Here is an 11,702-nt window from a genome sequence, read left to right as displayed (position 1 = left end):
GAGATGCAATCACTGATAACTTTGTTTTTGGGCGTGTTGTTTCTTCTTCCTCGCTATCTTCACTTCCATCCTCATTTTCCAAGATCATAACTTCATCTGCTATTTCACTTTCAGTCATGATGACCCAGGGTCACCTTCGTAAACGTATTGAATGGGGTAATAAATGCATCTATTCATTTCGAGTAAACAAATTAAACTGCTGTGCAGCTGTGTGAATTAGCGGCCAGCGTTGCAAACGTATGTGCTACGTTCAGTCTATGAACAGGACGGCATTATGACTCGAATTCAAGTGTAAAGCATGATGCGATTTTGATGCACAGAACATTGTTTACAATCAGCGACACTTGGATTTAAACATATATAACATTAACCAGATGTTTTTAACAATTTTCAAATTTGACTGGATATTCTCTACTGTAGTTCTACTGTATTTCATGCAATAAATTTCCTGGTGGAAATAAGAAAATTTGTTGTTATAATATAATATTATTTCAACAAAAAGTAAAATATACAATAGGACAGGGTTGGCGAACCTTTTTATGTACGCGTGCCAAAATTTCCCTAATATTATTTTTCAACTCTGACGTCCCGACCATTTTTTCATGAAGAAAAAATAGTTTTTCAAAATTCTATTAAAAAAATGATGTTCTAGATCACAGAACATAGCAGATATATAGCTTCACTTTTTCACTTTTTTTAATTACGCCATTTCGGTCCACCAATTTTGAAACTGTCTGCCAGAACTACTACACTGCCTACTAGCTTCACCAAGTTTTTGTTAATATTATTTTTATTTATTTATTAGCTTATTTGGTGCAGTCATTTTTTGTGGGTAGAAATAAATTGTTTATTAACGTATTAATTAGATTGGTTTTTATTGCACAAATTGATATGAGAATTGCTACACTGCATCAGATGAGGCATTCTCTCGCTACAGTGGTCTCAAGCATTGTAAATCCATCAAAATTAGAGGTTCGCGGCGCGGCACCCCCCGCAGCCAGATGAGGTTAGTGTGATAATATTATATATGTGATGCATAAATTCTAAGGACCAACCTATCCAATTATATATTTAAATTAAACGTAGGTAATGCTTATTCTTGAAGAGTATTTGCCTGCTATTTTTATACAATGCGATCTGTCATTGATTATTATTATAGGCATTTTTTTCTCTTCAAACGTGTGCCATGAAAAATCTGGCGTGCCACCAGTGGCACGCATGCCATAGGTTCGCCGTCCTTGCAATAGGAGATATAAACATTTAATAGAAAAATAAAAATATTTAATGAGATCCCTGAGCGTCGTGTGACTGCACTAGTTTTGTGACTTTACTTTCCTAATTTACTATTACTTTCTAATTTAGTTAAATACACTATCAAATCTTAAGTAAGTACGATTTTACACAAATTTTATTTGATTTTTCAACTAAATAATAATGCCGAAGTGTAGTATTTTTTTATTATTGGTTGCTTATCTTCTCATCGTGATAGATTGTCTTTTTATATGACCCGCAAATTGGCAAATAAATGTCATTGCAGTAGTGTGAAGAATGAATCTGCATTGTGTAATCAAATCAAATTTATTTATTTTACGTATAATGAACATAACCAAATTATAAATTCAAAGCGTTGATGACATAAAATAGGTGTTAACAATTTTTAAAATAAAAATACAGACAAATGTGAGTTAATAATACAATAAGTAATAAAATAAGAAATAAAATAAGAAAAGAAATAAAATAACAAAAATAAACGTAGATGGAAGCATCTGTGTGCTGATGTGAACTATTGATAGACCCTATCTTAAAAACTTATAATTAATCAGTGGACCAGTGATCTTTTTCTTTTACTTCAATTTCATACATTTAGACTCCATCTACAGAAGACGGTTTTTTCCAAATCTTTGAAAATTACATTAAAACAAAATATAGACAATATTACATGCATAAACGAAAATCTTCTTCTTTGGCCATATCCGCCTCTTAGTCGGAGCATATGGACACCACGAGGCGCCTCCAAGAATCCCTGTCACTCGCCAGTCTTCTTGCATCATTCCATATCAAACCGGCACCCCGTAGTTCCGCCGTATACACTCTATAGATAGTATTTAGCGGCCTTCTAGGATATCGGAATCCGGTTGGCTTGTAGGACAGGCAAGCCAGGTTGATATTCGCTTTGCGGTAGTGAATCATGGCACCTTATGAAGGCTCAGAGCAACCGTATACTGAGCTTTGAAAACAGATGTTTGCGACGGATACTGGGTATGCGGTATGACTTTAGGAGCAAGACCAGATAAGAGAACGCACCAAGCAGCCTCTCATCACGCTGAGAGTGAAGAGGCGACGTTGGACCTGGCTCGGCCACGTGGTGACGTTGTTAAACTGCTAATTAGTTTGATGTCACACCGCGTCATGACATCATTATTATAACCAATTATAAAATTTTGATTCCTCGATATTTAATTTAAAATATCGAAATCGTCAAGAATTAATAAATTGAATTATTAATGTAACTTTAAATAATTTAATTTTATCACAGATTCCCGGTAAATATTTATTTAGTATTCAAGTGGCAACACTGTTGCAGCATTCGTGCCACTAATACGCAACTCACTTCATTGTTATTATTGGGTTCCATGACAAAACAGAACACTGACAAAACAGAACATGACAAAACAGAATAATATGACAAAACAGAACATGACAAAACAGAACAGTGACAAAACAGAACAACGGTAAATATAACTGACCTTTCAGGAAAAATATAAATTTAATATTGAAATTGTCCTATCTCTATTATGTTGATAGATTTTTTAATAGCACAGATTTTCAATTCGTCATAATAAATCAAATTATGTACCTAATTTCTGCATTCCTAATCGCTAGAAAGCTTCAAATAAACGGGATTTTGCCGGCAAGCTTAGGATATCTCATCTTAATCAATATAATATGTTCAAAATGATTGGGTGACTAGGTACAACGAAATAATGACCTAACCTAACCGGCGGCTCTCGTGGTGCAGTGCGTAATAATTAAAAAAAAAAACCTAACCTAACCTAAATAGATTGCACAAAAATTAATGTTTCATTTTTCCCCTGGCTGTTCTGTTTTGTAACTGAACTAAATGTAGTTTAAATTTTGCAACAGCAAATGCAAGGAGTGATCTTACTTATACGATCCATCAAATTAACTAAAATCAGTCCATTACAGAAACCGATTAATGAAAATGTTTCAAACAAATATTTCCAATTTTATTTTACTTATATTTATAGTGTAGAGGTTTACCCAACTCTACAACCGAGGTATTATTGTGTATGTTCATTTGTAAAATGCTTCAAATACACTCTATGACGATCGGTCATATATATGTCGAAAAACCAGTTTCTTATGTTGGCGTCCTGTGTCACAGAGTGTAATTACGAAGTCATAGCTGTCATACAATATGTATGTATAAATGTCAGAATGGCATAGATTTGATCATAGACACTAAAACGCTCTTAGCATATATGTGCCTGATCGTCATATAGTCTATTTGAACCATAACATAGACAATAATACTAGCAGAAATGAGTCAACAATTCAGTTGCAAATCCGGCCTCCAACAGTACAGTCAATCATGCGAGCAACTCCGCATAAAGTTTTCGATATCGTATTCAAAATCATAATGTAACCTTCAGTAATAAAGTATAAAAACAATGTGACAGTCTTATTTTAGTGCCGTGTTAATCTTAAATGTTTTACGACAATATAACATAAACAATATCAAAGCTGTGTCTCATTTCAATTGTGCCCCGCACATATAATAAACAGATGCAACCTTCTACATAAAATTAATATTAATAGTTATATCTTCACAACCTACAACTCGAGATTATACGTCTATAATAGCAATTAAGGGTTGATTTGCTAATCATAATAGGCATATTGTTCTAATTTGAAAATACAACAGGATGGAGAAAAGAAACTAACATTAAAACCGATCATTTACATTTGAAACATGAAAATATCGATAACTACAGTTATTGAATTGTGGACAATGATATTTGGAAATAGATACCTCAATAATTAACATTATAAATTCATTATTGGTGATAATGAAATATCTCTTCAATTAACCTATAAAGTTGTGATTATATTATGCTGCACGTTGCGTACTATCACGTGACGTCACAGTAAGCTGCCGCTACAGGAAAAACATGTGTAATGTCATTTTTCTTGGTCTTTAAAATGATATCAGACTGATGCAAACATCCCGTAGCACATTCTGAACCTTTAAACAAATATTGTCAGTTATCAAAATCTGCCAAAATCAACAGTACAACAATAAGGTCACCTCACGTTGTACTGCACTGCATCGACACCTGCATGACTCAATGAATGTTTTTTATAATTTTCTACATGCCTACACATTTTCGACTCATGTCAAAATAGCGTGTTTTTAGTGATTGGCACTGTGTATTTTCTATAGGAATTTTGTCTATTATCTATGTTTTGCAGGTTGGGTTCTGCTCAAAATATTATCTATGGATGTAATATCGCAAGTAATTTTAACGTACGTACACGTAGAAACTGTTAAGGCTATACTTGAGCTGAGGCATGGTCTAAATCGTGACTAGGCGATGCGCGGATTGTGCAAATGACGCGAGCCGAACGAAATATAATTTGTCATAAAAATTCAACATGCGTCCTTTTAATGTTATATTTATTGTTATATTCGTAATAATAATAGAATATTCATTGACATGTTTTCTTTTTCAAGTACATGCGGAACGTTTTTTAGTCATCTTTGCACGATTTAAGAATATATTCCTCCGACGCCATCACAAAACAAACTGACGTGCTCACACCTCGACTGTCAGTCTCCGATTGGCGACGACTGCGAAATTTCGTTCCACCTACTGTTGAAAATTATTTGCCGTTTCACTTATGTATGCTCTTAAAATTAATTGAAATTAGCATGAATAATAATTCAAAATAGTAATACATTAGAGCTGGCACTCTCCATCATAGAATTTACAGACATGGTGATCGTGACAAAATGACGAAACCATAGACTAAATTTATCACTATGGCAGCGTGACAGTACGCGATGTGAAACTCAATATAATCACAACTTAAGCAGCGGAGTGATTGCATGTTAATAAATTTTATTGTATTACATTATGGGTACCTATTTTTAAAGGAGTATTTATAGTTTTATAATATATTTGGGTAAAATACATGAATTATTATTGTAATTAATTTTTACACCATGTGGGTCAATTAATATTGTTATAAATATTATGATCTCCATTGTTCGGCATGTGTGTCTATGTTTGTGATTTTGATGAAATAAAAGTTATTATTTGTTGATTTATTTTTCTTATGACTATTACCTCTTTATAGAAAGATTCAACTGATTTTTGGTTCTGTTCGGTTATCAGGAATACAGCGGAAAACACATTTTGAAAATACCCGATATACTGGATTATTTGTTAGTTTGGGTTAGTTTAGGTTAGGTTAGGTTTGGTTAGGTTAACCTAAGAAATAATCCAGTTTATCGGCTATTTTCAAAATGTGTTTTCCGCTGTATTCCTGATAACCGAACAGTACCTGATTTTTTTATTGTTAGGGGCAGTGTAAATACTGTGCGCAAGCAATTTAAAAAAAAAAAAAACCAGACAATCTTAATACAATCCGTTAATGCATTATTACCATGATAGATCCCATTATTGCGCCTCGTGCTTCCTCTCAGGATATAAAATTGTTTTTGAATAACATTTATCTCACCTTTGTACATAACTGATTTTAAAAATACTTCTATTGCTAGATAGTATGAAGAAGACCACATAGATTTACATTTGAAAAAAATGAGGGCAGTTTTGAGAGGGTTTTGAATTTTAGTCAACATACTCGTTTGTCACGATAAAATACTTTTTTTGGAGGTTGAAATATTCGTGTTTACAATATCAATATTTAGGAGCGTCTCCTGCATGGGAAAACCGTTCGCTGTCAGTGGGTACAAAATGCGGCATTGCCATTCATATATTTTTTAACGGCATTTGGACAATGTTGCCGGTTATATATTTATCATTATTTATTTATTTATTCTCGCAATCAACCCTTACTTTGCATCGGCTTGATAATGGTTCAGGTCTCTTTAGATCCACAGAGGAGACATCCCAAAATGGGTACCATTCGGGGTTGTAACAGTACCATAAAACATTCTAAAATCTAAATTATGGTAGAAAATAAATTTTAATCATTATTATACTGAATGGAACAGAAGTCAACTTCAAACAAACAGATTGAAGACCGTCCAATCTCTTTGACTTCAAATCAATGTGACAATCCAATGAGAATACCATAATCTAATATAAAAGAATGCCACAATTGAAAATTATAATCCAGCAATTACTTGTAGGGCTCTAAATAGTTAACAAGGTAACACGTTTCTGTTATTTTTATTGCTCCAAAATAACACAGATATCACCCAGAGCAATTTCATAAATAAGGCCGTAATCTACAATGATTGTTAACACATGGCACTGCGTCTTACTTGATTCCAAATGCATCCGATTAGAATCTCCAATTGGATAAAAAATCCAATTACAGATTATAACCAGATGCAATTGGAATCAAGTAAGACGTAGTATCGTGAGTCTTAGCCCGCTTATCACTGTGTTAAATTATTGTAGATAATCGCCTTAACATTGTAAATGCATCATCATCAGAGATGAGTCCACTTACTTTGTTCATTGCATCAGTTTCAACACTCAAACTCACTTGTTTTTTCAAATTTGATTTAGAACGAGGACCCAATTTGTTGGATGAATGGAGTTTAATATATTCTCCAATCATGGGGGGGGCGAAAATGGTAATTTACCATTTTAGAATTTGGTTTATTTTAGTTAAGTATGTCACTTATATTTGAAGACTATCTTTTTTATTGACCATGAAACAGTTTTTATTTTTTAAACGTTTTAGATCCGATTTTGTTTTTGATAGCCGGCCAAATTTTTGTTTGTTTGACAGCACAGATTTATTATTCTTTCAACACGATATTTTTCAATGATAAAATTGAGAAAGAAGTCAAATGTTGTAAAATGTCGATAATATAACTTCGTTAAGAGCAAGTTACCTAATTATTGACGACTTGACGAGTGATTGGTGATGATGATCAGTGACGTAGCCGTATACGTCATAACTAGATCTTTTCTAAAGCTTTTGAACGATTTGTTTGAGAACCAATGCTAAATGTAAATTACACCCACGATCGGCGAGCAGTATCGTGTCAGCTTATATTGTAGAGTTCAAAACCAGGGTCTGGAAACTCACATGTTGATTTTCAATGTGTATTTGGACACAGCATGGACCTAATATGTTGAACAAGTGCCTGACATCAAGTTAACGTAAAAACAAAAATCTGGTAATACAACCTCCACTCAGTGGAGTTGTTGTGTTTTGTGTGTTGTGTTTTTATAAACATCTACTTTAGCTGGCTTTCACATCAAAACTCGTCTCGTCTACAACGTGTTGAATACGTCGATGTGACGTCTCGTTATTCATAAAACACACATTGCCAAATGGAGCTCCTCAGATTCGTCGAAAGCGACTGTTTCGTTTGAAAAAAACTTCTGCTGTTGCAATCGACAAGTTACATGCTTCTCTGGCTCCGAGTCGAAGACGCCAAGTAGCATACAAACACCTACGAATTGGTCATTCCTATACCGGCTCGCCGATCGCCACATTCAAATATCTATACGTTTCGAAGGCTACGCGCGACTCGCTAGGTAGATATGCGCAGTCTTCACAAGCAACACTGGATCGCCGTTCTTGGAAGGTTTGATTTATGTCGAGGCGAGTTTAGATGTGAGAGCAAACTTACAGATAATATAATCTTTTTTTGGTGCAGTCGCATGGCTTCAAAACCATACTTCCAAAAAGTTGGGAAAAAAATCCTGGACTACTTACTGTGAATTTTTTTTTATATTATTTATAATATTTGTAATAAGCCGGGTCTCACAAAATCGTTTTGTCTGCGAAACAGCCATAAATCAAACCATGTAGGAATGTTGCATCCATGTTGTATCTTTTGCCCTCACACATAGCCACCTAGCGACAGTGATGTGCGCAACCTTAATGTCATCAACAAAAATTAAACGTCGTTGCACAAAAATGCTGTCAGATGCCGAAGCAGCGATTATTATGTATTGATACCACAGAAATCTAAAAAAGCGAAAATATTCATTGTCGAAATAAATATGCAGACTATATTTATAAAATATATAGACAGGCGAGATTGATGTTTGATTTATAAATGGCCAACATGTAGGTAAGCCAAGGACGTGTGACATTCGGTCAGAGTCGTGTGAAATTTGTTCCTAGTGACACAAAAATGTCGCATTCTAACAGTGTGCGTACATTAGGTTACGTGTGTTTTGTGAATACACACAGAATCACATCGACATATCTAAGGGGTTGCAGTTATGACGAGCTTAAATATGCAACCGCGGTTAAAACTAATTTACGCATATTTGTGTGAAAACTGGCATTTTTATGTTTTTTCAGGATTTTCAAAATATTTATTATAAGTACAAGTTTCTTTAGTTATAACAAATTCAGCCCTGGTTAGATCCCATATATTCCAAATTAATAGGTAGGTATAACAGATTCGTAAATGTATTAACGGTCGTCAAAGCATAATCAGTAATCAATTTAGTCTTGTTTTGAATTTTTTATAGATCAGTAGATAATTTTATGTATAGGTAGGTATGATAATTAATTACATAATATTAACGATAACAATAATATTTAAATAGTAGATAGTATTGATGAATTATTAAAATTTTCCAAGTTAAGGTTACAATTAGATAAAACATGGAAAAGGAAAATCATTAATTTATTTTGTACATAATAATCAGAGCTCCGCTTAGTAAATGCGGAGCCTGATTGGAGCGAGTAGTAGTACTAATTATAATTTTTTTTTAATGTTAAATATTTTGAAAATAATGATTTTGTGAATACGATGACTCTCTATTTTCAAAAAAGTGGGGTGCACATGGTCAAAATTTAACAAAAAATATGTATATATTCCAGGTGTTATTTGATACAATATTATGATATATTGCAGGCATGCCGAAGTGGTTGATCGCGGGATGGATTTTGGTTGATGTCATTGCACATTGATTATATTATATAGGCTAATCGGAGAGGAGATGAAATAAGGAACAGGCAGGGTAGGTTTGTTTGACTCCAATAATAAGAAGAGTGATACGTGAATGAAATGAACCCTGGTTTTATTATCTCCTTCCAAATAAATATTAATTTAATTATTACAGGTACGTTTACAGATTATAATTTAGATGAGTGAAATCACGGTTATGCATTCTGATGAATTGCTAAGTCGATCGGGCGGAGCAGAACGATAACCTTACGGTTAAATCTTTGATAACTGACTGACATATTGTTTTCATGTACTTAGTGTTTTTATAGTGATTCGATACAATAGAAAATGCTGCTATCACTACTTGAATATTTTGATAATCATGCTTTGTTGTGTAATGCATGGCTCGTTTATAAATAATTGATTTTAATTTGAACAATTAAGCAGTTTTAATAATTAGGCAAGATTGATTTTCATATAAACAATTTTTGTGCATATCATGATAAATCGTAGAATTATTTTGCTAAATTAGCTTTCTGTTAAAAATTCATTGATTCACATAAATCGCTTATTTTGCTATTTCAACAATATTATGTTGCAAGGTACATCGTAATTATAAATTAATGGTTTCCTGCCGAGTCATGTGGATGGTAGGGTATTGACCTCCCTACAGGCTTACCATAATAATTATGAAACTCTAAACCGGGACAGGTCGAAGAAACAAATTTAATCACTAAAAATTGTTTTAATATTAAAAGTATGTATAAAAGAAGAATTCTGCTGGAGCAGAAACTTAAATTTATTTATTGTACTAGTCGTACATTTCGCTGGAATGGACTTTCAGCATTACAGTACTTTTTAAATTTTCTCATAAAAAAAATTGCATGCAATGCTGAAGTGGTCAATTGAGTTACTCGAACTGTGTATATATGAACATATCTATATATATTAACAACAAGAGCTTCAAAGTCAATTGGCAGACCATCCACAGCAGATTGAAGTATATTGTGCACAATATTAGCACCTTATTATCAAAAGATACCTAACGACCATTTTCGAGTTTTTTCAAATTTTGATGCCAAACTGTTCTCTACGGCAATACCTATAGAATCAATATTCATTCGCATGCATAACTGCTTTAAATACAGAGATAATTCATGTTGAAAATCATGTTCAGTATCAAATCGTGCTCAAATCCTTAATGGTTTAGTTTCAAAATAGACTTATATCCATACAACCAATGACATCACAGATAAAAACCGCCCACAGCAGTTTTTTCGCTTTTGCCAACAATTGTGTTCGTGGAGTTAAGCAGGTTTTGATAATATACGCCTCATATGTGCTCCACATCCAATGCCGACGATATTAACAATAAGTTCTTGTTTGAGTCAGCAGTAAAAGTGATTTTGCCCTCTTCTATGTACGCCTCCAAAATTCGTGCTACAATTGTCACCATAAAATGCAGCTATCTTTTTATCAATCTCATGACGACGCCATGTTGAAATTATGTATTTAGCCAATATTTCTGATGTTTCGCCGTGAACAGACTCACCATCCAGCAGTTTTACGTGCACACCTTCCAATGATAAATAGTATCTAACAACAACAGGTGCTAGTTTTACTTCTTTTCTATTTGAAGTGTCGTTAGTAACACTTACTGTCTACGGCCAATCATGACAATTTATTATTGCCAATCATTCATACGCGAAATAACAGCCAAGACAAAATTCTAAGCCAACCGGGACGTATGGTAAGCTTAATTATATAGGTACCATATATAAAAAATATTGCATGATCGCCATAAATTATGTGAGTCCAAAAATAATAAAGAAACACCATCCTATTATAATTTTGGTCGCCATCACGGATATCTCGTCCTATGGACAATTAACAGTATTTTTTTGAATTCAGCATCCCCAAAAACATAAGTGATTATAATTTGATACCCAAGTTGCAAATATTAAAATAAAAAACAAACTATACTGCGCAGCGCATTTTGACGTTTACCAATTTTCACAACACCATACAATGACAACAATGTGTCTCACTTACACTTGAAGAATGCGATTGGCGAGATAGTCAACGCTATTACGTGTAAACAGTTATTATCGTGATGGTTGAATTTATAAACTATTGGTGCGAGTAAATTTATGCACGTGTACAGGCCCTGTAAGTAAGGCTCCATAGCTTGGAACAGGAAATCAGAAAGAGTGGGGAAAAAAGAAAATGTGCTTGTACAATGTCTACCAGGTACATATTTTTAGTTTTTAATCTTTTAGGCGATCAAAAAATATTTTAGAAAACAAAACTAGGTAGGTACTTAGGTACCTACTTACCTATTTGAACGATTCTTTGATTTCGGCTTGATAATATTAATAATACAATACCTAACTTTAATTTAATATAAAAATCAAAATAATATGGCGGCCTTAATTTCAGTACGACATCTATTGTTATAAATTCAAAACAAAAAGATGATGAAATTTCAAACATTTTTACGTCTTTGTTTTTTTCTGTATTTTAGGGCGCAATCATAGACTACGCCTGAATCAAGGTGCAG

Source organism: Rhyacophila brunnea, unplaced genomic scaffold (assembly GCF_057557595.1).
Source record: "Rhyacophila brunnea isolate RB1 unplaced genomic scaffold, BYU_Rbru_1.0 scaffold_6, whole genome shotgun sequence".
NCBI lineage: Eukaryota > Metazoa > Arthropoda > Insecta > Trichoptera > Rhyacophilidae > Rhyacophila > Rhyacophila brunnea.
This window is presented reverse-complemented; position numbering follows the sequence as displayed.